We start from the raw sequence: 27,189 nt of genomic DNA on the forward strand, positions 1-27,189 counted from the left end.
CACGCACACACACACATATATGAATCAGGCTCATTTTGTATATTGCCTGCCACTCCTCAAAGGAGCCTTGATTCTTTTCATTAATTAGAGAGTTTGGACTGTTTGTATTTCATGTAATAATTGGTATGACTTGATTTAATTGAACCATCTTGCTATTTTTTCTATTTGTCCCATCTGTTGTTTTTTTTCTTTTTTCTCCCCTTTTCTTATTTTTTATTTATTTTTTTTTCATTTAAGTTTATGGTTTCTGTATTCCATTTTATCTCCACTATTGGTAAATTAGTTATAGCTCTTGATTATTCTAGGGTTTACAATACATATCTTTAACTTGTCTGTTTACCTTCAAATAGTATCTTCTCACTTCAAGGTTGCTGTTGTAAGTATAATTGTGTTCTCCTCTTCCATCCTCTGTGATATTATTGTCCTACATTTTGTATATAAATATAAATATATATGATATATATATCAGTGTTTTTTGACTCACACATAGTCTGCAAAATCATTGTTACCTCTAACCGAGCACTTCATATGTTTTATTCTGATCAATGCATTTGTGTAAATATAATAAATCATAATTATAAAATTTTGAAGAAAGAAACATTAATATTGCTTGGTTAGATTAAAATATTTTATCAGAACACATTTTGAAACATCACACGGACATAAAATAATTTTTCAATGTTTCTTCATAAGCAAAGTTATTAAATTCCCTAAAGAGGCCATAATTTTTCCATTTTAATCCTCAAAATACTAGCTTTAAGAATGAAAGGGTTATGGTAATAATGATTAAAGATGCAGTTAAAACTGGAATAAATGTTTCAAGACAATAAAATTAAAAAAGAATCTAAACAGCACTGAGTTGCACAAATGTCTGGGGAAATCTATGAATTAACTATAGATCATCATCTCATAGTAACCTTTGATAGTTCTCATTAAAACTGCAGCAATGGAATCCGTTAGAGGCCTCCAGAGACATATTATGTGTAAATGCAGAAATTAAAAAATGAATATTGAATGATCCTATTGAGAAATTAAGGCCATTCAATTGTGTTAATGATGGTAGAGTATCAGATCTATGCTTTTCATCTGTCCCTCTAAAAAGAAAATGAAAGTCTGCACCTAATTTACAGATTTAATAAAACATAATTCAAATAACACCTATTTTGCATAGTAATTAGCAGTAGGATTTTTATAAAGTATTATTTATACTGTGAGTGTATATATGTTTAGACACATATATATACATATATAACAATGTCACATCTTTGGGCACTACACTTGTCAACTTAAAAACATAACTTTATAATAGTAGTGACATTTAATCTTTCTCTTTTAGAATAACTGGGTAATATATGCTTTATCATTTCTGATCACAGATCTGCATAATATCAGAATAACTATGACATGCTATTTGAAAAAAAGTGATTTCTACAGTAAAGAAAAGAAAATCTATTTTTGTCACAAATACACATTTACAGTTTCAGAGAAGATTGAATGTAAGAAGGCATCATAGATATTATCCAATTCCATCCTATGTTCCTTTTTTTTCCAACTGAGAATGACAATGAAACACAAAGAGGTTAAGTGTTTTGTACAAAATAACAGCTAGTTAATGAGAGATCTCAGACTAGAACCCAGACTAGTCAAGATCAGGTTTCACAAAGCCACATGACTACACTTACCGTTATTTTGCTTTGAAGGTAGGTCAGGAATCACTTTTCAGCTCAGAAAAAGAAAGATTAGTCTTGAATTGAGGAAAAAAGCTTATTATGATATTCCTTTGCTGTTCTGTATTAATTTCTTCTTTAATATACAGCTTCAGGCATTGCAATGGATACTGGGGATAGAGAGATGAAAAGGAATTGTCCCCTCATTTCAAGAGAGACAAAAACTTTAACCAGTGATATAAATAGGTAGTTGGGCCAGGTACAGGGCACTGAGTAAGTACAATAGTGTGGGGTTCATTGGGGCTAGAAGAGGTCAGTGAAGAAAGACTCCTTTAAAGAGAGGACATTTGAACTGTGTCTTATAAGGTCAGCAGGCATTATCCAGAACATGAGAGAAGCAGGTAGTCCAGACAGAAGGGAGACGGAAGAACATTTTTGTAAAGAATGTGGGGGATCAGAATTGGCCACCCCAAAATGTGTCTCTTTGCCTTGATTATTTTTAAGAACCAAAGACTCTGAAAGAAACTTTGACCTTCCCCCAACTGCCTCAAAGAATTTTAAGATAGAAGGCCTATTCCAGGAAGGAATTAATATCATAAGATAACTCTCGTGTGATGTAAAATGTCTCTCTCCAGTTGGCCCAGCAAACATTTGTTTAACAAATATTTGTACCTCCATCTCCATGTAAATTGCATTCCTCCTCTTTGAAGACCCAACATCCTCCTTTGTCTTTAACTGAAGATGGTATTTAAGGTGGCGGTTTTGGCCCTTCTGGCAAGTTACTCAGTTTCCCTGTGTTTCTCCCAGGTATATGTGTTATTAAACTTTGATTTTTCTCCTGTTATTCTGTCTCATGTCATTTTAATTCTTAGACTAGGCAGAAGGACCTAGAGGGTAGAGGAATTGTCTTCCTCCCCTACAGTTTGCTCTGTATTTGGACTATTTCACGGTAAAAAATAAAGCTCTTATTGGGATACTGTTTTGTTTTTTTTTTTCACTCAGTACTTCAATTACTGGGTTTAAATGATGGTGCAAGTAAGTGCAGGTCAGCATTATGCTCCTGACTGCAGTTATTCGTGAAGAGACATGGTTCTGATACTGGCCATGATGTCTTCTGACTCAAATGACTTGGGGTGAAATCTCAGCCATGAGGTACCCTGTATTAGGCTTTCTACTTCTTGGCAACATTATAAACATGGGCAGAAAGAAGGGGGAGTACACCTCAGTACTGCCAGGCAATTATTACATGAATAAAGACAGCTCATATTTTAGGGCCAAATTATTCCTATCATAGCAAAGTCTCTTTATGAATTCATTATGTGAATTTCAGCTTTCAAAGCAAGTTTCATGAAAATGAAATGTTTATTTTTCTTTCTGTATGGAGGCATTTGGATTGTCATGAGCCATCTCTTCCTTTGTTGCATTTTTGATGATGCTTAGTTTTGGGAATGCAATTTTAGATCCAAAGTATGTGTAATCATATTGATGGGTAATGGTAAAACATCAGTCAGGCTTTGGGCCAAAAGCAATCTAAAAGATAAAATAGAATACTAAAGCTTTATATGTCAGTACCACTCTCTCTGTTTCCTTCACCTCAACACCCAAAACCCGTACCTCCCTATCCACACACATTCTCATCTTGAGCTGTTCCACATGTGCACTAATTTATTTAGGCTACTGGCCTAAATACCAGAGCCAATGGGTAGTCAGATGCTTAGCATATCAAAAGTTCCCTCCATAAAATGCTAGCAGAGCTACGAATTTGTCTGTTTTTTTATTCAGTTATGCAAACACAGCATTTACTGTAGTGTTAGTCACTGGCGTAGATACAAAGCATTTTTGTGATGTTATGGTGTAGCAGCTATTCCTTTTCCCCACTCAAATGCCTCCAAGGGCATGTTCAATTTTTCTTGGTCTTTTTCTTCTCACCTTCCCATGTCTTGTCCTCAGACTATAAAATCCTCAGTGCACACTCAATCCCAGGGTGTTATGAGAGGTTCGGGGATTCGATCAGAGACGTAAAAGACACTTTCCACTCCAAACAAATGGACTGAAGGTATATTTTATTATATAGAGGATAGTAAAGGTGATAGTCTGCAAACAGATCCAAATAGGTCAAATATTAAGAGGAAAAAACATCAGCCCGACTGGAAAGGGAAAACACCCACATCGGCTGAAGAGAAATGACACAAATCAACCAGAAAGAGAAACACCAGGTTGACCGAAAAGAGAACACATCAAATCAATTACTTCATATCAAATCAATTACTTCACATCAAATCAGTTACTCACAACATCCACGCCCCACTGCCGGGAGAGTCCTGTCAATCGACACGGCTGGGCAAGGATCACACGTCCTGGGCAAGGTGTCCCCTCCACACGTGGAACTCTCCCCGGGTCTCAGTTTCCAGCAGTTTTTATACCATCAGTAATTTTCAGAGTAAGCAATTACAGAGTTTGCAGAGCAAGCATTTAGTGTTTCCATGCACAAATGGTTATCAGTGGCGTACGTGCACTGAGTCCCCTGGCTAACGTCCCAGCCCAGTAGTTGTGTACGTGCATTGTTCTCTTTGGTTATCGTCTCAGCCCGGCACAGATGGCCAGTCCATTCTGGGCTACGACGCTCCAAGAGCCTTGAAATGTTACAACTTGCAACTCTCTCCGTGGGAGAAAGGCCAGTTCCCGGGAAAAGGCCAGTTCCCACCACACAGAAAGCAGCTTTGTATTTTTTTTTGTGCTGGTGGCTGTAGGTCAATGGAGCGGCCAAACATGGCTGTACTCATGTCAAGACACAGGGGTTGGGAAAATCTTTCTCTTAGGGGCCAGATAGCAAATATTTTATTCTTTGTGGCCCATATGGTCTCTGTTTCAACCATTCAATTCTGTCATTGAAATACATAAACAGTGGGTATGTCTGTGTTCTAATAAAAAGCTTTATTTATAAAAATGGGCAGCAGGCCAGATTTTTCTGATGGGCCAGTTTACCAACTCTAGCCCATACCCAAGCTATCTGGGCCTAGACTTGGGTGTTGTTTCCACTTGTTTTAATTCATACTAAGTTATTGGAACAAGTTCAGTTCTGTCTAATATCATTTTGGTTTGTGCTACATATGACTGCTCCCGCAGGCTGATCTTCTCATGGACCTCCAACCAGCCTGAACCAGCACTAACTCTATTGTATTTCTGTTCAAACATGTTCTTAATTGTGACTCAAGAAGTGCATCAGCTCTACCCTATTTGCCCTTCACTGTATGGACTTAAGTGACACTCTTTTTTTCACTCAAGTCTTAATTACCATCACCCCCCATCAGCCTCCACTTTCTATGTAAGCACTCAAGGCACTGTACTTGTGGTATGTACTCTGACCTCATCTATCCGTTAGTAATGCTTTGAACTCATGTAAAAGAATGTAGTGGCTTCAGCTATAGAGACTTTGATTAACTTATTTAACAAGAAGTTTGGAGGCAGGTGGCCCTGAGTGTGTTATATTAGCTCATAAATATACTAAGGACCCCAGGCCATTTTCATATGTCTGTTGGTTACCTCCTAGACACAGATAGTTATTACAGCTCTAAGTATTCTCATACCACAGTACAAGGTAGATTTAAGGACTCTATAGTTTACTTCAGGAAGGGCAGTCCTCCAATTCATTTATATTTAATTCTCATTATCTGGAACTGGGTTATATACTTACCCTTAGAGCAGCCATCAAGAATTAGAGACTGAAATTATCAGTGTTCATTCAGATCAACTAGGATTCATTTCCTAGTGCTAGGAAAGAGTCTCACCTTTTGTGAGAGTGAGAGTACTTCCCTGACTACCTGACTAAAATTAGTGTGGTTCATCCTAGGTAAGAAAGGGTGTGGGGATAGCTTGGTGAAAAATCGTGTTAGTTATTGGGATAGCTTGGTGAAAAATGGTGTTAGTCATACCATTCTTTGTAAGCAACAGGAGCAGTGAGTCCAAAAGAAGGGATGAGAACATATATTTTTACCGTTCACTTTCAGAATGAACTTGGATGCACTGCTTAACCTCTCTCTCTGCTTGAACTCCCTCCTGTGAAAAATGAGCTTGATAAAGCAGCATCTTAGATCTCATGGAAATCGGAGGCATTGGTATATATCACTCAGTCCACGTACTCAATTCTGCATGGACCAGGTATAAATTCTAAAAAGTTTGATTAAAGATTGGACTCAAATGACACTTCTGTTGTTGCTGAAAGCTCGGCAGAGGATGCTGTGTCTCGTCTGCAACCCACTGATTTTCTAAATTACCAATTTATAAAAGTTCTCTTTCAGAAACACTCTGCATAATGTATCTATTGTTCTACCTTTTCTTATTTTTGAAACAAATCAGCAGCAAAGAGACATAGTTCATCTACTTCCAAAGAAAGTTAGTTGTCTCAGAGATAAGACTGAATGACCTTTTAGGTGTTACGTGTGGAGATAATCTAATCACGACAAACCTGCCTTTGTTCAACTATCTTCCCATGAAAAGGACCCAGAAGACCTTGGAAAACTCATGAGAATAGGAGAGTGGGGAACAGAAACAAGGGCGTTAGGTTTAAGGATCAATAGTTTCACAACTATTTTCACTATAATCTTTTCAGGAAGAATATCTATTGAGGGCAGCAGGTGACAAAAGATGAATTCTGTTCACTCCCCTTAACTCTGTAACACTGAATTAAATGTACCACTGCAGCAACAATGTAGAGTTGATGGCACTCAAGTGCAAATGACCATTCCTATGATTAGAGTGGCTGGCTGGGAGAGAAAGTCCTAAATTCAAAGGATGCATTCAAGATTTCATTGACAGTGGGTTTAATGAAGCCACAACAATCACTTCTGTTCTTTTGACCAGTGGTTGTAAATGATGTGGTGCTGTTAGGATTATCTTGGCAGATTTTTCTGAACTAGTGTGCTAGCATATGCTGCAGGATTCTGTCAGGTTATTAAACAAGCAGGGAATTGCTCCTTAATAAAGCTATTTGCATTAGCATCATGTCAACGGATTGGAGCAAATTCTCCTCATCTTTGCAGATGTTCCCTAAAAATAGAATGAAAGATCACTTGCCCTAACCCTGTGCCAGGAAATGCAGATGAAGGCAGATATCAATACGATTTTTGCCCTAAGTTAACGTAATATCTCTTCTCTTCTTCATCTCTCAAACAAGTAATTCTAAAATGATGAAGAAGACTTATCAAAGCGAGAGATTGTAGGGCTGATTCTTGGAGGTTGAAGAAATATTTCTTATTCAGAGAGTTGGAAAAGATGTTTAGGGCAGAAGAAACTTAACGTGTCTTGCAATAGACATGAAACTGTGATAGGGCTTTTGGGATCATGGAAAATAGTTTGATTTGGTTTGATAGACAGGGGTAGTTGTACCCAGAAGTGGAAGAAGTGGTGGGAAACTTATCTTGAATCATATTATGGAAGCATGAGATTTTTCCTGAAAGTAGTAGAAAATTAAATAACCCTTTAATTACCTTTTATCATTGCTAGGGATTAATTCTCATTTATCTTCCTATCTATATCCACAGGGAGCATACAGTAAACTAAATAGTGAGGGAAAAAAGCATTCATTAAGTGACAATATATACCAGTTACTGGACATTCTAGATAGAGTTACCATCAATTCTTTTGAAAACATAGCTCTAAATATACACAGAATTCTTAGAGGTTAAGTAAAGTCTTCATATAGCTAATTTCAGAATGCATAGAGGACTAAAGGGTTAGAAAGAAGCAAGATAAAATAACTGATTTTTTTATTTTGCCCTTTTTTGTTTTGATTTAAGTAGAATACTTTCTTTTTTATTGAATATGCATTAGCTACATGAAATCATTTTTGGAAGGGAGGTATAAATACAAAATTAGTACATATATGCATAACAACTCCTTGTATCTGAATTGCATTATACCAAACAGTTTCACGTCCATTATCTCCATAAACCTTACAGCAGTCCAGTGGAGTAGATAAAACAAACATGGTTTCCAATGGTCTGGGCCATATAGCTTGATCAAAATAAGAACCCAAGTTATTCTAATCATTTTTATTGAATTTTCTATGAGACAATAGCATTAAAATTGCATATGGTTTGTTGGCTGTTGTAGTAGAAGTTCGGGGTGGGGGTACAAAAAGATATTTAGTGTCTTAGGGACTAGAACAACAACAAGAATGGTAATTTTTAGCTTCATCAGGACAGTCAGAGAGGAAAGGGAAGGGACTGTTCTTGGGTTTTAGGAAACTCCTGATTCTGGAATAGCTGGTGCAGGCCTAATGGACTGTTTCTGTTCTTCAAGTAAAGTCTGAGGGGATATTATCAAAGTCTCTCAAGACACTGGATAAATCTGAGATTTAGGAGTAGTACATATTCAAACACTTTGGATGGCATGCTATTCCATTGACAAGGACTTCTCTATATCTGTTTTCCTTCAGCTCTTGAGCAGAGATTATTAGGTAGAATGAGATGAAATAGCTATTAGGAAAAAAAAAGAAAGAAAGGTACATGATTACATAGAGTAAAACAGGAAGAGATTATAAATAGAATGGCAGAAATGGGGGTGTGGAGGATGCAGAGAATGAAGAAGAAAATACAGCACATAATAATTCAATAGCCCTATCACCATCCAGAAAAAGATGGATGACAAGTAGCACTTGGTCTTTCACTCACCTTGATTGGCTCATGACAGACATTGTTTACTGATCATGCCAAGCTTACCTACTGAGTCATAGAACCCTTCTCAATTAATATTCAATTAGTTTTAAAATTCAATTTGCATATGTAATCTGCAGCTACTGTCATTTTGTTCAGCTGAAGCACACTTAAACTCGGGGGGGGATTTGAATTCACATCTGTAATATTCCCAAAGACTATTGTCATACCATCAGGCCTTCAGGCTGTGAGGAACAGTAATGCTTACTCAGTTTGGAGACATAGATCTTGGAGACTTAGCCATTAAGTCAGCAAAAATTCATAAACTGCCATCACAATACTCAAACACGCATCCCTAAACACACATAGATACACTGGAAGACATACCCTAAACAAGCAAACTACTGTACACAATATTCATGAAACATCCTTTAGGACATTTTGGTTACACATTTAATATGGCAATCCGAAGAGAAACGAAATTGAGGCAAAACAATGCAGTCTTGAGAACATTGTCAGAAAGGAGGTTCCAACTTTCTTTTGTCCATTTCTGATAATCTGGGCCTCCTTCACATCTAGGGAAGGAGGAGGGTCTTTCAGTTCAATTCAGTTTAGCAAATATTTTATCGACCACATCTCTGAGTTAGCCACAAGTCTAGACATCTTAAATGATAAGAGCTCCACATCGAGAATCAACTACTAGAGTTCTGTGTCTCTTGAAGGTTTTCTTTCTTCCCTCTGCACGTCGTACTTTTACTTATCTTTTATTACCCTCCTCAGATGCGCTCTCTCTATGAAGGTTTCTCAGAGACTTCATAGCATGTTCATCATGTTCTTCTCCGTGTACCCATACCATACCATTCTATTCTCCCACATACGAGTCACACACTACTGTAGTTTATTGCTTATGCATCTTTCAAAAGACATTGAGTGTCTTCAACACAGACTCAAGAAATGCTTGCAAGTTTACTACTATGTGTCATAATCTGTGCTGGGCCAAAGGTTGAGGAAAAAAAAAAAATGACATGATCAGTTGTCAGGTTCAAACCACATAAGCAAGGTTAAAAGTGGGTGTTACTTTGAGCCTCCAAACTCTCTCATATCTGTGAGAACTACCTTGCATAGAATCCCTGACATTGGCTCCCATATTTCAACACTAGGAAGCTTGGATAAGCTCTCATCCAAGGCCTCAACAGCCCCTGAATGAGAAAGAGGGTTTGGATAGAAGGGAGGGGAGTTACACTCAAGATTTTGAATTTTAGTGACTTTAGAAATCATTTTCTTTGCCTCACACCATGAAACAAATGAGAAAACGGAGAATAATGTAGTTAAATTACTTTCATAATAGGAGTAATATCTGCGACATTATATCCCAATTCATTACTACAGTTGTCTTAATTCCTCATCCTGGGTCTCTGCCGGAGCTCTGCCACCCCAACCCTCCTTTGTATTATTCAGCAACAGTACAGAATTTTATAGAGCTCTCAATAACTCCTGTTTCCTATGTACTCTAATTTACTTTTGACCATGAGTAATAATGTAAGCGCTTTTCCCCTCATATTATGTCATATATCGTCTGTACCTGGTGGAGGATTAATGACTTTAGTCCAAAATAAGACCAAAATTAAGGGTTAGTCTGTACTCCTTGACATATTACAATACTTGAATGCAAAAAAAAAAGACATGAGATTCTCTAAAAAAAAAAGAGTTAGGTGGCACAAATTATAGCATTATTAGTGTAAACCAATCTAGACAAAAAAGAGTGCCTCATAAGGTTGGGACAATGACTTTGACTTCTTACTTTCCTTTAAAAGGTGTAATATATAATTTCTGACTGTGCTATTTTTTCTCTAGAGTAATGATTCTGCTTTGTTATTTTTACAAAGCACTTAGCTACTACCTTTCTCTAAGAAAAGGCTCTTTTATCTTTATCGCAATAGAAAATGTTTCCTGGCTTTCTCCAAACCACTGTGACTCCTAATATGGCATTGTTCTTCAATCAATCCTACTGGTACCCATTACAGAAGCAGAATAATCTATTTTGAAAGAACCCAAAGGCATTTTCTTATTCTCCAACGTAGGGCAGTGGGAAAAAAACCCTCACAATTACCCTAACTGTATAACATTTACAACGCAATTTTTGGAAAAAGTTTATTGAATACTAACCATTTATTCATTCACTTAAAATATTTATTAGAACTCTACTATGTTCTATATGTTTTAAATGTTTATTTATTAATATGATTACAACCTAAAGTTGATTTTATCCTCAAATAACAAATGAAAATACTGAAACTATGTGAATTTTGATAAAAAATCCACAGTTGCAGAGTTGAATCAGCTACTATTGCTGTGGGATAAACCACCCCCAAATATAGTGTATTAAAATAATAACACATTAATCTTAAAATCTGTGCATCAGCAATTTAGGATGAGCTCAGCGACATGGTTTCCCAGTCTTGGCTAAGTTACCTCATACATTGGTGGTCAGCTCTGTGTTGATTAGGTAAGACAGCTTTTGGGGGTTAACTGGCTGGTGGCTGGAGTCCCTCAGTTCTCCTCCATGAGGTCTCTCATCTACCAGTAGACTGACTTGGCCTAGTTCTCATTGTGGATGCAAGAATCCAGAGCAAATCAGCCCAATCTTGAATGAGTGCGAGCAGAGTATGCAAACCTCTGCAGGCTTAGGCTCAAAAGTGTTAACACAAGGCCAGCCAAGAGTCATAGTGAGTGAAAACCAGAAACTTTCAGGGAAAAGAATGTTGAAATAGGGAGATTGTTATTCGGCCCATCAAAGTAATCAATTTACTGTGATCTGAACTTCGGCCCAAATTATTCATATCTCTTTGACACACAAAATCTATTTACCCCTCCACAAATTCTCCAAAGTGTCATATAATTACAATACCAGGCTACAAACACAAGATCTTGTCAGGTCTGGATGCAGTTCCTTGGAGATGACTCCTTTTTGAACCAGAGACCTATGAATTAGAAAGGCGAGTTATCTGCCTCATACGTATACTCAGCGTACAATAGTAGAACAGGGACAGGATAACCACAATGCATAGTCTCATTCTAAAAGTGAGAGGGAGGAAGCGGAGACACATAGCATCACTAATCCATACCAATTCTGAAAACACACTGGTCAAATATTGTCCATCACCACCCCTGCCCCCCCGCCCCAAACACACATGCCGAGAGTGGGGAATTTTCCCTGGGCTCTTCTCCCTAGGACTAGATCTCCAATACATTGTTCACCACTACTCTTGGCTCTACTTTTTTGGTCCTTGGCTCTAACCTCTGAGATATCCTTCCTTTTTCATCACCCTCTTTGGATCCTTCCGAAAATGGCATCTGCAGTGACAATTGAACAGTTTTCTTCCTTCCCATACAAGTTTCGAATCCCAGATGGCTTCTGGATATTTGAATCATCTTGTCACCTTTTAACCCAAACTAAGGTCTTTTGTTGCGATGCAACCCTCTTAAAATTTTGTGAACCTTCTATTAATCTTATTCAACTCAGTTTGCCAAAACTAAAATCACAAAAGGTTTTGAAACATGCCACAAGTATTTAACCGTGTCACATCACTATAGAACAACACCCTTAAGATTCCTAGATGAATTTTTTCCTAGCTGAGGGAGTCTAGTAGATACCATCTTAATGCTTTCAGAGATCTTAACAAAGTTTCTTGCAGATACATCCTTAATTTTATTTATTCCTCAAACATGTATTTTTCTTTGAGAATCTTTTGCTAGCTGGAGAAACTGCAGATAAGCTACTATTTGATTTCTAGGCTAATAAATCCTGGTGCCTCTACATTCCTTTTGAATGCTACTTGAAAACTCGGTTCTTTTGTCAGCTCATGCCTTTTTTTCCCCCACACCTTAACATATACAACTGATAGTGCTCAGCTGACACTTTCAACATTCTGCCTAGGGAACTCCTTATCTAGAGCCATATAATTTTTTTTTCCATTTTCTTATTAACAGCTGGCTACAGTTTTGTGAATTGTTTTGCTACTGTATAAAATGGGTCACGATAGCCCGTAATAAAAATTTCCTCACATTTTCTCAGCCTTTTCCAATTGTTTGCTCATTTTTTTTAAAATAAACTTTCACTTATTACTTAATGAGGCTGATAGTGAAACCGGCAAGCAGTTAGCCATTGATGATTAAGTAGCTAGGAAGTAAAGTTTTTTTCTTTTTTGCAATTACTGATTGTAGCTTTTCGTTGTTCCCCCGCCCATTGTTAACTGGGCTTTCAGGCAACACGCTATCTGACTCCCACTAGATTCCTATAGATAACATCTCCTTGAAGCCTGGGTCACCATGGTAATGGATGTTTGAGATATCTTTTCAGGAATTAGAGCCCCTTGTCCACTTCAGGCAGATTGAGACCACCAACCCATCATCTGGGCCCCCGCAGATGTCCAATAAGTGACCTTTTGATGTCAAGAGGCTAAAAACTCCACCCTCGGGTCATGCCAACACTGCCATTCTGTGAACATGCGTCCTATGAAGAGGCATGAAGTCTGACTACGCTTACGCAGATCATCAACTACCTCACCTCTCCTCACCTCCAATCATCTATCTCCACTTTTCAGACCACCTTGACCCCTACCCCATAAATATCCCTGAGTCCCTATTTTCGGGGAAGCGGATTTGAGACTCATTCTCCCGTTTCCTCACGTGGCTGCCATGTGATTAAACCCTCTCTTTCTGCAATCTCGTCATCTTGGTGATTGGCTTTCTGGGCGGCAGGCAAAACGAACCTGGTTCCGTAACAATAGCACACATTGTAAGTTTTTATTATAGCATTACCTTACTTCTGTTGTCAATTTCTTCACTAGTTAGCTACTGAAATATAACAAACTACACCAAAAAATACACTTAAAAAATAGGCTCCCAAGCCTAAGGGTCAGAGAAGTGGTTCTTCTTTTCTCAACAGGGCACGCGCATGTGTTTATGGTCAGCTGTGGGTTGTTAATGTGATCTGCGTTTTCTCACTTGTTTGGGAGAAAGTCTGTAGACTGATCTAAGATGGCCTTAGCTTCTACACTTGGGACCTTCTCCATGTGATCTCTTATCTTCCATTAGAATAGCCTCAGACCTCAGGCATTCCAAGAGAAAGAGTAAAGTACTCAAATCCTCAGGCATCCCCCTGCTTCCACTGCATTCTCTTAGCCAAAGAAAGAAGGATGACCAAGATACAATTGATGGCCAAAGACTCCGTCAATCATGGGAGGAGCTGCAAAATCATAGGTAAACAGCGAGGCCATTAGTCAGTACTATTGTGCAAATAATCTCCCACAGGGATTAAAAAAATATATATAAAGTCAATATACTCACCGTTGTCTTATAACTTCAATACAGTACTCTGTGTCATTGAAGGTTAGTATAGTTCAGTGCTTAACAACATGACTGCCAATGTTTGGATCTGGGGTTGATTCCAACCTCCAGCAAGACCACTGGGACAAATTCCTTAATTTCTCCGTTCTTCAATTTCATCATATGTAATGTGAGAATGCTTATTGTTTTAATCTCTTGAATTTGTGTAAGAATTAAATGAGTTAAGTCATAAAGTATTTAGCACTGGGGCCAGTACATAGTGAGTTACTATATTAAAACATTACATTTTTTATTTATATATATTTTGTGATTGTTAGTTTTATATTATAGATTCCTGCATTGCTAATTTTTACTGATAATTTCAAGTATTTAATATATATAATATAATATCAATGTATATATGTAGGTCACAGTCTATAGAATTTTAATACCCTCATCACCACTTGCTTATGGAAAATGTGAGGGAATAATCTATGTAAAACACAGTTTCTTTATGTAAAATAAGACTAATAGTAGATCTTATCTACTCATAGAATTCTAAGGATTAACTGTAATTACGTACATACACACACACACAATTACAGTGGTTACCTCAGTTCCTGCCACTTAATAAACACATGTTCCTTTGTCTGTCATCATCTCCATTTCCATCCTAATATATCCTTTTTCATCCAATGGGCTGGACAAAAAAAATGGGCTTGGTCTTAAAAGTTTTAGAATACATAAATCAGAGAGGTTGATAGCATTGGACTAATAAGAGACTTTAGAATATTAAGGCACATAAGAGACGTCGCTGTTATACTCTCTAATGGAATAGTATGTGGTAGCAAAGGCTACAAATGTCATGAGCATGCAAACCATCTGAATGATGAGTGGATAACCTCATTTTATGAAACTGTACATGCGAATAGAGATACGTTGCAGAATAAACTTACATTTGCTCTATTGTCTGTTTCTTTTGAAGAATCTCAGCTCAGTCTCAGAGATGAGTCCATGACTGGTTTTCTCATCAGGAGCTCTGGCTACGTTCCTGTAAGTGAGAGAATTTGAGACAGGACATGGAAGCTGCCAGCTCAAGATACAGCTTTGTTTAGTGAGTTCAGGTTTATGAACTAAAAGATAAACAGCCAGTGGGTCAATACCGGTTATCCCACTATGTTCTTTGGCAAGTTGTTAAATCTCTCTGAGCCTCCAGAACCTCATTGGGGAAATGAGAACAATAACAGGACTTTTATCTCACTGTGTGTGTGTGTGTGTGTGTGTATGTGTGTGTATGCAAACACGCACGTGCACTTAACTCATTGCCTAGCATGCAATGCTCAATAAATGTACATCATAAAAATCTTGATTATAGTTCCAGATGGTGGATTTTCAGCCCTTGGGACTCTTAAAACCCCTACTCCAAACTCTATCTTTAGCTCTATCACTGGCTTCTGAAAATTCAACTCTGTCCCTTAACCCTTGTTCCTATGACCTACAATGGTGTATGTCTCTAGCTGACCCTGATGTACACATCCTCACACAGCATGTGTGTTTGTTTTTCCAGCCCAACGTAGTACAGCTAAGAGTCTAGCTTCCGAGTTGGAAAGACAGTCTGCCCAAACTTGAGATGAGATGAGATCAGTTTCTTCATCTTTAAGATAGGGATAAACTATTATCCACATGTAACACAGGGATAAACTCTATCCATCTTCTTGGATGATGTTATGGACTGAAATGTGTCCCACTAGAATTCATATGTTGAAGTCTTGCCTCCAAAGTGACTGTATTTGGAAATAGGGCCTTTAAAGAGATATTTAAGGTTAAATGAGGTCATAAGAGTGGGGCACTAATCCAATGTGACTGGTGTCCTTATCAGAAGGGATCCACGTGCATAGAGGGAAGGCCATGCGAGGACACAGCGAAAAGGTGGCCATCTTCAAGCCAAGAAGAGAGGCCTCAGGATAAATTGAACTTGCCAACACCTCAATCTTGGACTTCAAATTCCGGAACTGTGAGAAGGTAAATTTCTGCGTTTAAGCCACCCAGTCTGTAGTATTTTATTATGGCAGCCCTCGCCCACTAATACAGATGAGTGTAAGAACCAAACAGGTAATGCACATATAGCACTGTTCCTGAAACAGTACAATCTGTCAGCATCGTGCATAGGAATTTTACACTCATAAACAGTGAAAAACATACAACCAACCAAAAACTAAAGTTCCACATAGAGATTTTGTAGAAAGAGCAGACAAAGGATGCAAAAATCCAAGAATTATATTCAAGGAGATAGTTTAAATAGGTCAGAGATAAAAATCTAGACATCTGAGAATATCTGAGAATCTCAGGAATTTTGTGTATTAAAGTATGAAAACGGGATGAAGGGGCAGAGTACTGTGCTGGCCTTGCCCGCTTATATATAGAATAAGTATTTGAGGTGCCATTTCAATGTAAAATAAGTATTTCACTACCATTGCTTCTCAATGTTATTTTCTCATTGGAGATGAAAAATTATTTCCTTTAAGATATATATGAAGACTGTGAGTATTTATAATCTTGGAGGTATTCCCAAATCTCCATGGGTGAAAGATATGCTCTCATCTTGTCCCATGTATGAATTCAGCCCAGTGTGAACTCAGGGCAATATCCATCCCCAAGAGGATCCTATCTGATAGTGATGGAGATTGAGAATAGAGCGAGAATCCAGCCACAGCTGGTAAGAACAGAGGCACCACAGGCCAACTCTTCATCAGCGCTAGTCGTAATCACCACACATTTAGCAGACTAGAATAGCAGACTACAAATATAATGTGAAAATGAAGCCAGTATCATTGATTTTCCTGGGAAGGGAAATGGAGCTGGTGTTCCAATAGATATGATGAAGCCAGACTTGGACTTAGCACCCAGGGGGCGCTAGGAGGGCTGTGTTGAAGGCATTTCCTATGCACCATTTCAAAGGTTCCATTACCATTCCTTCTGCCCCCTTTGTCACCACTTATTTCTCCCAAACCTTAGGAGCTCTAGGGACATAATGTGGTATAGTGAAAAATACCTTCACTTCTGAAAGATGTGTTCAACTCTTAGCTCTTTTACCAACCAAACGCAACTTAACTTGGGTAATTTAAACTACTTGATCTCAATTTCCTAATCTTCAATTTCCCCATAATGTTACTCTGAGAATTAAATGAACAAATATTTAGTCTTATTTTTTTAATATTTAATAATTTAAAAGTAATTTTTTTAAACGACACACTAGAACAGATGGACCTAGTAGATATATACAGAGCATTCCATCCAAAAACGGAGGAATACACGTTCTTTTCAAATGCACATGGAACGTTCTCCAGGATTGATCACATATTAGGCCACAAAACAAGTCTCCATAAATTTAAGAAGATTGAAATAATACCAAGCATCTTTTCTGACCACAAAGGTATGAAACTAGAAATCAACTATAGGAAGAAAATCAGAAAAACCACAAATACATGGAGATTAAACAAAATGCTACTGAACAATGACTGGGTTAATGAAGAAATCAAAGAAGAAATCAAAAAATACCTGGAGACAAACGAAAATGAAAATACGACATGCCAGAATTTATGGGAAACAGCAAACGCGGTTCTAAGAGGGAAGTTTATAGCAATACAGGCCTATCTCAACAAACAAGAAAAATCTCAAATAAACAATCTAACAATACACCTAAAGCAACAGGAAAAAAAAGAAAAAACAAAGCCCAAAATCAGTAGAAGAAGGGAAATAATAAAAATCAGAGCAGAAATAAATGAAATAGAGACCAAAAACAATAGAAAAATTAATAAAACCAAGAGCTGGTTCTTTGAAAAGATCAACAAAATAGACAAACCTTTAGCTAGACTCACCAAGAAAAAAGAGAGAAGGCACAAATAAGTAAAATCAGAAATGAAAGAGGAGAGGTTACAACAGACACCTCAGAAATACAAAAGATTATAAGAGAATACTATGAAAAACTATATGCCAACCAATTCGACAATCTGGAAGAAATGGATAAATTCTTAGAATCATACAACCTTCCAAAACTGGATCAAGAAGAAGTAGAGAATTTGAATAGACCAATCACCAGTAAGGAGATCGAAACAGTAATCAAAAACCTCCCCAAAAATAAAAGTCCAGGACCAGACGGCTTCCCTGGTGAATTCTACCAAACATTCAAAGAAGACTTAATACCTATCCTTCTCAAACTCTTCCAAAAATTGAGGAGGGGGAAGCTCCTAACTCATTCTACGAAGCTGACATTACCCTGATACCAAAACCAGACAAGGACAACAAAAAAAAGAAAATTACAGGCCAATATCACTGATGAACATCGATGCGAAAATCCTCAACAAAATACTAGCAAATCGCATACAACAATACGTTAAAAAGATTATACACCATGATCAAGTGGGATTTATTCCAGGGATGCAGGGATGGTTTAACATTCGCAAATCAATCAACGTAATACACCACATTAATAAAATGAAGAACAAAAATCACATGATCATCTCAATAGATGCAGAGAAAGCATTTGACAAGATCCAGCATCCATTTATGATAAAAACTCTGAATAAAATGGGTATAGAAGGAAAGTACCTCAACATAATAAAGACCATATATGAGAAACCCACAGCTAATATCATCCTCAATGGTGAAAAACTGAAAGCTATCCCTCTAAGAACAGGAACCAGACAAGGATGCCCACTGTCACCACTCCTATTTAACATAGTATTGGAAGTCCTAGCCAGAGCAATCAGGCAAGAGAAAGAAAGAAAAGGGATCCAAATTGGAAAGGAAGAAGTGAAACTGTCACTATTTGCAGATGACATGATTTTATATATAGAAAACCCTAAAGAATCCACCAGAAAACTTTTAGAAGTAATAAACGAATATGGTAAAGTTGCAGGATACAAAATCAACATACAAAAATCAGTTGCATTTCTGTACACTAACAACGAAGTAGCAGAAAGAGAAATTAAGAATACCATCCCATTTACAATTGCAACAAAAAGAATAAAATACCTAGGAATAAACTTAACCAAAGAGGTGAAAGATCTGTACACCGAAAACTATAAAACATTTCTGAAAGAAATTGAAGAAGACACAAAGAAATGGAAAGATATTCCGTGCTCTTGGATTGGAAGAATTAACATAGTTAAGATGTCCATACTTCCTAAAGCCATCTATAGATTCAATGCAATCCCTATCAAAGTTCCAACAACATTTTTCACAGAAATAGAACAAAGAATCCTAAAATTTATATGGAACAACAAAAGACCCGAATAGCTAAAGGAATCCTGAGAAAAAGAACAAAGCTGGAGGTATCACACTCCCTGATTTCAAAATATACTACAAAGCTATAGTAACCAAAACAGCATGGTACTGGCACAAAAACAGACACACAGATCAATGGAATAGAATCGAAAGCCCAGAAATAAACCCACATATCTATGGACAGCTAATCTTTGACAAAGGAGCCAAGAACATACAATGGGGAAAAGAAAGTCTCTTCAACAAATGGTGTTGGGAAAACTGGGGAGCCATATGCAAAAATGAAAGTAGACTCTTACCTTACACCATACACAAAAATTAACTCCAAATGGATTAAAGACTTGAATGTAAGACCTGAAACTGTGAAAGTTCTAGAAGAAAACATAGGCAGTACGCTCTTCGACATCAGTCTTAGCAACATCTTTTCAAACACCACATCTGACCGGGCAAGAGAAACAATAGAAAAAATAAACAAATGGGACTACATCAAACTAAAAAGCTTCTGCACAGCAAAGGAAACCATCAACAAAACGAAAAGACAACCTAACAATTGGGAGAAGATATTTGCAAACCATACATCTGATAAGGGCTTAATCTCCAAAATATATAAAGAACTCATGCATCTCAACAACAAAAACACTACCAACCCAATTAAAAAATGGACAAAAGACCTGAACAGACATTTCTCCAAAGAAGATATACAGATGGCCAACAGACACATGAAAAGATGTTCAAAATCACTAACTATCAGGGAAATGCAAATCAAAACTACAATGAGATATCACCTCACGCCCGTCAGAATGGCTATAATTAACAAGACAGGAAACAACATGTGTTGGAGAGGTTGTGGAGAGAAGGGAACTCTCATACACTGCTGGTGGGAGTGCAAACTGGTGCAGCCGCTATGGAAAACAGTAGGGAGATTCCTCAAAAATCAACGATAGAACTACCATATGATCCAGCTATTCCACTGTTGGGTATTTATCCAAAGAACTTGAAAACACCAATTTGCAAAGGTACATGCACCCCTGTGTTCATTGCAGCCTTATTCACGATAGCCAAGACTTGGAAGCAACCTAAGTGCCCATCAAGGGACGAATGGATAAAAAGCTGTGGTATATATACACAATGGAATACTACTCAGCCATAAGAAACGATGAAATCCAGCCATTTGTGACAACATGGATGGACATTGAGGGCATGATGCAAAGTGAAATAAGTCAGAGGGAGAAGGTCAAATACCGTATGATTTCCTTCATTAAGTAGTAGATAATAACAACAATAAACAAACACATAGGGACAGAGATTGGATTGGTGGTTACCAGAGGGGAAGGGGGAGGGAGGAGGGTGAAAGGGATAATTGGGTACATGTGTGTGGTGATGGGTTGTAATTAGTATTTTGGTGGTGAACATGATGTAATCTATGCAGAAATAGAAGTACAATGATGTACACCTGAAATTTTTACAATGTTATAAACCAATGTTACTGCAATAAACAAAAAATTAAAAAAAAAAAAAAAGGAAAAAAAAAATTATTTTATTGAGGTCACATTGGCTTATAACATTGTGTAAATTTCAGTTGTACATTATTATATGTCAGTTTCAGTACAGACTGCATCGTGTTCACCACCAATAGTCTAGTTTTTATCCATCACCATACATATGTGCCACTTCAACCTTTGCCCTCCCCCCACCCCATAAATTATTATTATTATTATTATTATTATTATTATTTTGTGAGGAAGATCGGCCCTGAGCTAACATCTGCCAATCCTCCTCTTTTTTTGCTGAGGAAGACGGGCCCTGGGCTAACATCCGTGCCCATCTTCCTTCACTTTATATGGGATGCTGCCACAGCATGGCTTGACAAGTGGTGCGTCGGTGCGTGCCCAGGATCCGAACCGGCAAACCCTGGGCCGCCGCAGCGGAGCATGTGCACTTAACTGCTTGCACCACCGGGCCAGCCCCCCATAAATTATTTTTAATAGCTACAATATTGAGATTGTTCTAAATTTTATTTAACAAACTTACAAATATTCAGATTAATGACCCAGAGTCTTTGCTTTATAAGACAGTTGTTGGCATGTGTCAGTAATCATTGTGTGGGCACAAGCTTCTCTCCACATCTCTTCTCTCTGACATGTGCTTATATCTTTCCCTTAACCTACATCCCAAACCACTTTCCAGAAGGGATCTTCTATCCCACACCATAAACCATCACAACACGCATTTTAACGTAGCATCGTTGCACCTTCCAAAATTAATGTCTAACACTAGCAATAACTGAAGTGTCAATTCCTGTTAACAATCTAAGCCTTGGCAGATTTTTGTCAATCTATTAATAATGTGTGTAATTGATAGCAACAGAGAGAGGCCACTGCTATTAATTCACTGCTTATTACTGATAATTATTAAGGATGATGGTAGTGAGTTTTTTTCTTCTTGTCAATCAAACTTTACTATTTCAAAATTAGTCTTAATAGATAAGGAAAAGAACACAATATAAAGTTCTAGAAATTGATTCATATTTAAATTAAACAAACCTTTAATGAGTATATGTTCTATGCTAGATACTAGCCTATGTACTTTGCATACATTATCTTCCTTAAATTTTACAGTGACAATTTGAGATGTTTCATTCTCCCACATTTCAGTGACTTCTGTGAATCAAGGTGTAAATAATATGTATGATTCAAAAAATGATCGGAAAGGCCTTTGAGAAATATAGGGCTAAATTTTAATTTATTGCCCAGAGTCATATAGAGATGCTAGAAACAGGGTATTACTTACCCAACAGTCCTTAACCCACAACTTCTGCAACTTTTTTCTTGCTGGCAAATAGAACTTCACGCAGTCAAGGCAAAAATAAAAGATACATTCTCAGCCTCCCTTGAAGTTAGATATATTCACATTAACATATTAAAAGGCTTTTAGAAATTCTACTGTAGGGAAAACTTGCTAAGGAAGTTTACCCCAAGTTTTTCCAAACTTAATAGACCAAGAAACACCACTGTCATGTAACACCCATAAACAATCCATAAAACAGAGATTCTGTTCTACACTTTACTCTTTGGAAAATAGTGATCTCAATCCATGAGATGACTAGGAGTAAAATCACATTGACGTGCAAAAATCAAATAAACATCTAGTTCCAAATAGGTAAAACATCCAAAGTTATCACTGTGACAAATTTTATAAATCTTGAGCTTTAGAATGTTTTTGTAATGATAAAATTCTATTGTTTAGGGAATCCTCAGAGCACAGAATCGCTTCCCAGAACAAGTTTTCATCTGTTGTGGGAAGTTGAGAGAAAAGTGGCTAAGAAAATGGGATTCTACAGTCAAAGAGGCTGGAATTCAAATCCTGGCTGTAACAGTTAATCAAATGGCTTTAGGCAAGTTGCAGGACCTTTCTGAGCCTCATTTTTCCTTCTTTTCTCTTCTGTTTTTCTTTTTAATCTGAAAATAAAGATTTGGTACTTCCAATTTATTGAATTGCTGAGAGGATCAAGTGAGGATAAAACAATCCTTTGTACATACCAACAAGGGTTAGCTCCAATTACAATCTATCCATCATCATCAGTAATCCCAAGTAATAATAGAACCATGAAGATTGTGGAGAAGAGTCTAAACACAGTGAGATAGGGAATAGAGAGCCTTGTTGTTTCTTATGTAAGTTATTGCCATGAGAAAAAAAAAAAAAGTGCTGCATTTTTTGAAGATGAACTGGCTAGTTTAATTAGGGAAAATAAAGAAGACAAAGAGATGATGGGGAAATGGAGGCAGGCCAGGTAGAGACCAGAGCTTGGATTACATTTTTAATAGCTTAAAAATGTAAAGGAAAGGTTGAGACTGACATACTACAGTCCTGTTTTCTTCTTTGACAAATAAAATTCCTTAAGATTTCAGGATGCAAAGATAGACAGTCAAATTCATTCAGACATACATACTTTATTCCTTTATAAAAAGCAATCCCACTGATATGCTTATAAAAGCAGATATGCATTATAGTGACTGTTGTGAAGCCACCAGGCTGCCATGGCCTCTAGTTGTTTCATTTACATGCTAATGAAACCAGAGGCCAGATGCCACTAATTACAACACAGTCACTCTATCCAACACCCCACACAACCAACTGCTAGTGAATGGACCTCGTCATTCCATTATGCAAATGATACTTAGGAAGAACAGGCATAAATTCTAAATAGTGGCAACCAGAGCCATATATTGGCAGGAGGTAAATTAATAAATATATTCAAGAAATGGAAATTAAAAATTATTATTCAACACTAGATTAATCATGGCTGAATAAATATGGAACAGCACAACTCTTTTTTTTTTTTCCCCTCGTGTCCTGTGTAATAGAGGAAAACTTCCAGTAACTTGCTAAGGTATAGTAAACTGTATTTCCAGAAATCATCAATCAAGTTGCTGAAGCAAGAGTTAAATTTTCTTAATTCACTCAAGTTCTTTCTTCAATGAAAGAAAAACAAAAAAAACTAAACAAAGCAAAAGCCTACAGAGTGTTTTCCTTCTTCTGAGTTATAAAGTTGTTATTTCTAGGCTGCATATCTATGTCAAAATAACTAGTTAATAAGGAGGAAAAAAGACATCGATATTTTTGTTTCTAGTGGTTTTTGATATAGAACTTTTTAAAAACTATTGTGTTTATAGCATAGAATTTTTTCTTTTTTTCAAGGTAAATGTGAATAGGGAGGCAATCTGTAGAATTGAAAGACGATGGGTTTGAAAGTCAAACATCTATATTTAGACTAGAGGTAAATTACTTGTTATTTGGGAAAGTCACTTCAATTCTCCAAGCTTTAATTCCCTCCTCTCTTAAATAAAAATAGCAATATCTATTCATAGGTTCATTGTGCTAACCAAATGAGACAATGTGTTTACAACTCCTAGCCCTGTGCTTGTGACGTAATAGGTGTTCAGGAAATAGTAGCTATCACTTTCCATTACATAGTCACAGCTTTTCTAGACTTTTCTCCTGGACAAGGTGTATGTCACTTAACATACTTGAGCCTCTGTTTCTTTATTGTCAAATAAAAGCCTTGGACTCAATGGTGTCTGAGAGCCCCTCTTACTCTGATTTTTAGAACTACATGAAGTAAAGAGAAAGTCAAGAAGTACTTGAAATCAAGACCATTCAAAACACATGTTTCCTGCGCTGGTTTGAAAGCAGCTTGCCTGGAAGTGCATTGAACACAGCAGCCAGGTGTTAAGGCTGGGAAATGATTCTCCCCAAAGATTACCTTAGAGAGATATATGAGTGGATATCAGTTCTCCTTAAGGTAATGTCGGTATCATGGCATCATTTTGCCTGAAAACCACAATGACAGTTTAAAATATATTTTCCTCATCTCTATTAGCAGCCTGTTCCTCTCATGGAACATTTCACAAATTCCCAATTGATTGGACTCCTCATTTTGTGACCATATAATTCATATTTTTCCAGCAGTTTCTGATTGTTTGCATTCTAATCCATAATTAAGGTAATTTGTTACATGTTTAACCAGCTGTGATGAATATATTATGCCTTATGGCATTTAACTTTACATTAATTCACAAAGTAAGGTTTTATCAGACCAGGTATTGTGATTATATTCTCAGAAAACTTTCTCCTTGGCTCTCCAAACTACCTTGGCTCTAAAAGAGTCAGTACGAGTTCTTACTCAGAGAGATTCCTTTAAAACAAATGGAACTTCTAGGAGGCCGGCCCCGTGGCTTGGCGGTTAAGTGCGGGTGCTCCACTACTGTCCGCCCGGGTTCGGATCCCGGGCATGCACCGACACACCGTTTCTCTGGCCATGCTGAGGCCGCGTCCCACATACAGCAACTAGAGGGATGTGCAACTGTGACATACAACTATCTACTGGGGCTTTGAGGAGAAAAGGGAGGAAAAAAGGAGGAAGATTGGCAATAGACGTTAGCTCAGGGCCGGTCTTCCTCACAATAAATAAGTAAATAAATAAATAAATAAATAAATAAAGCTTTACAAAAAAAAAAAACCAATGGAACTTCTAATAGAAGGTTGACTGGGATCCTCTAGTCCCTCACAAGATTGGTGGGTGGCATTTAGCCTTTGTGTTGGCTTAGGTGATTCGTGTTAAACCCCACCCCTCTGCCTTGCCTTATACTAGTTGTCCTAATCAACCTTCACAATATGTGGCACATAGTAGGCACTCAACAAGTACAGACTGGATGAACAACTCAGTGAAGTATGCAGATGGTCTATTCTCAGATAGTAGAATTAGGACTCAGTAACATTGAATAATTCTCCAAGACGTATGATCCCTAAATAGGAAAGTTAGGATCCAAATCCAGATCCTTTTGATTCTAATCCCTACATCCTTAACAAGGATCTTACACCAACTCTGTCATCCATGAGCTGCTTTTGTTCCTTATTCTTTACCTTAAAACAATCCTTGGCATGACAGCAGTGGTGATTAAGTTTGAGTGTCTTTCTCTGAGGAGAAATTGCTTAAGGAATCACTCAACACAAGGAAAGTTAAAATGAAAAATTCTTGCATAATAGCAGCTAGAATGAACAGTAAATGGTGTTTCACAGGAATTATTTATTTGAGTTTGATAAAGGAGGCTTTTTTAATGTAGACTTACTTTGGAAGTTAGTATTTCCACCTCCAGAGGGAGCTAAATAAAAAGGCTTGCATTTACTACACCTGAACACAAGGATGCATAGAGATGGAGAAGAGGGCTAGCTAAAGATGACAGCAGGCTCAGAATGAAGGCAGACAGAAAACTAGAAGGGCACACAGCCAGAGATGAGACATTCGCTTAGAAATAAGTGATTAGCAGAATTTTTTCAGAACATATGAGGGTAAGATGGAGTATCCTTAATCAACTGATGAAAAATAGGCTCTTAAGATGAAGTATGGAAAAGTGTTTAAGAGGATACAGATTTTAGAATCACATGGATTTTGGTAATTTTAGGAGTGGGATGAATTTGATTACTTTTAGGAGTGGTATGAATTTGATCAAATTACTTAATCTCTCTGAATCTGTTTCTTTGCTTGGAAAATGGAAATGATACTAACTCACAAGATTGTTATGAAGGTTAAATGAGATGTTGCATGTAAAACTTTGCCAGGTGCCTAAAACATGAATAATGTACAATAAATATTGACTGTTATTCATATCCTAGTAACAACCTGAGCAAATACTAGGAATTTTATGTAAATAACAGCTTTGGAAAAAATATTTTATTAGCACAGAAGATGATTAACAGAAAGAAGGAAAAGAATAAACCAAAAATTACTTCAACAGAGAGTATCTTTTTTGGGGGTTTTTTTGCTAAGATTTGCCCTGAGTTAACATCCGTTGCCAATTTTCCTCTTTTTTGCTTGAGGAAGATTTGCCTTGAGCTACCATCTGCGCCAATCTTCCTCTATTTTGTATGTGGGTCACCACCACAGCATGGCCACCAACAAATGGTGTAGGTCTGCACTGGGGAACCAAACTCAGGCCACCAAAGCGGAGCACACTGAACTCAACCACCAGGCCACCGGGCCAGCCCCCCAGAGAGTATATTTTTGTTTTGTTTTTTATTTGTTTGTCATCCTGAGTAAAGCTATGTCTACTTACTTAAAGTGAGTGAGATAATCATTGGTCATAATATCAATAGATGTTTGGATGGAAATAGGAGTGAGGTAAAACTCTTAGTATTATCAGAGAAGGCTTCACAGAGAAACTCTAAACAGGCATAATTTGGAAACAAGGTGTAACTATTGACAAAGAATGTTCTCCGTATACAGGAAGACCTGGTGTGCATCTCAGTTCCACCTCTGTAGTTCAGAAGCTGTGCAATCCACTGCAAAGTAGTTAACCTTGGATAATTCAATTTCATGATGTGTAAAATAAAGGTCTTAAGATGGCTGAGAGTATTAAATAGCATAAAGTTACTAAAATCCTTAGCATAGTTATTGACACACAGAAACTGTTGGACAAGTATTAGCTAATTTGATTGTTTTGACAATTAAGATGGAATTGCACCATATTGTAGCAATCTATGGCCATGGTTCTTTCAATTCCAGTGTTACAAATGGCCTATGTGTCCCACTGAGAATTTCCAAATACTTTCTGGAATCTGCTCATATTTCATGGGTGCTAGGAGCCAACCTTTCTTGATACTTCTCATAGCCTCTGTGCTGGCTTAACAATTCCACTATAAATTGGAATTTAGTCTTTTGTGACCAAGGAATTATCTTAGGAGACAGCTGATTTCAGAGG

Source organism: Ceratotherium simum, chromosome 30 (assembly GCF_057802395.1).
Source record: "Ceratotherium simum simum isolate JZ-2026a chromosome 30, ASM5780239v1, whole genome shotgun sequence".
Taxonomy (NCBI): Eukaryota; Metazoa; Chordata; class Mammalia; order Perissodactyla; family Rhinocerotidae; genus Ceratotherium; species Ceratotherium simum.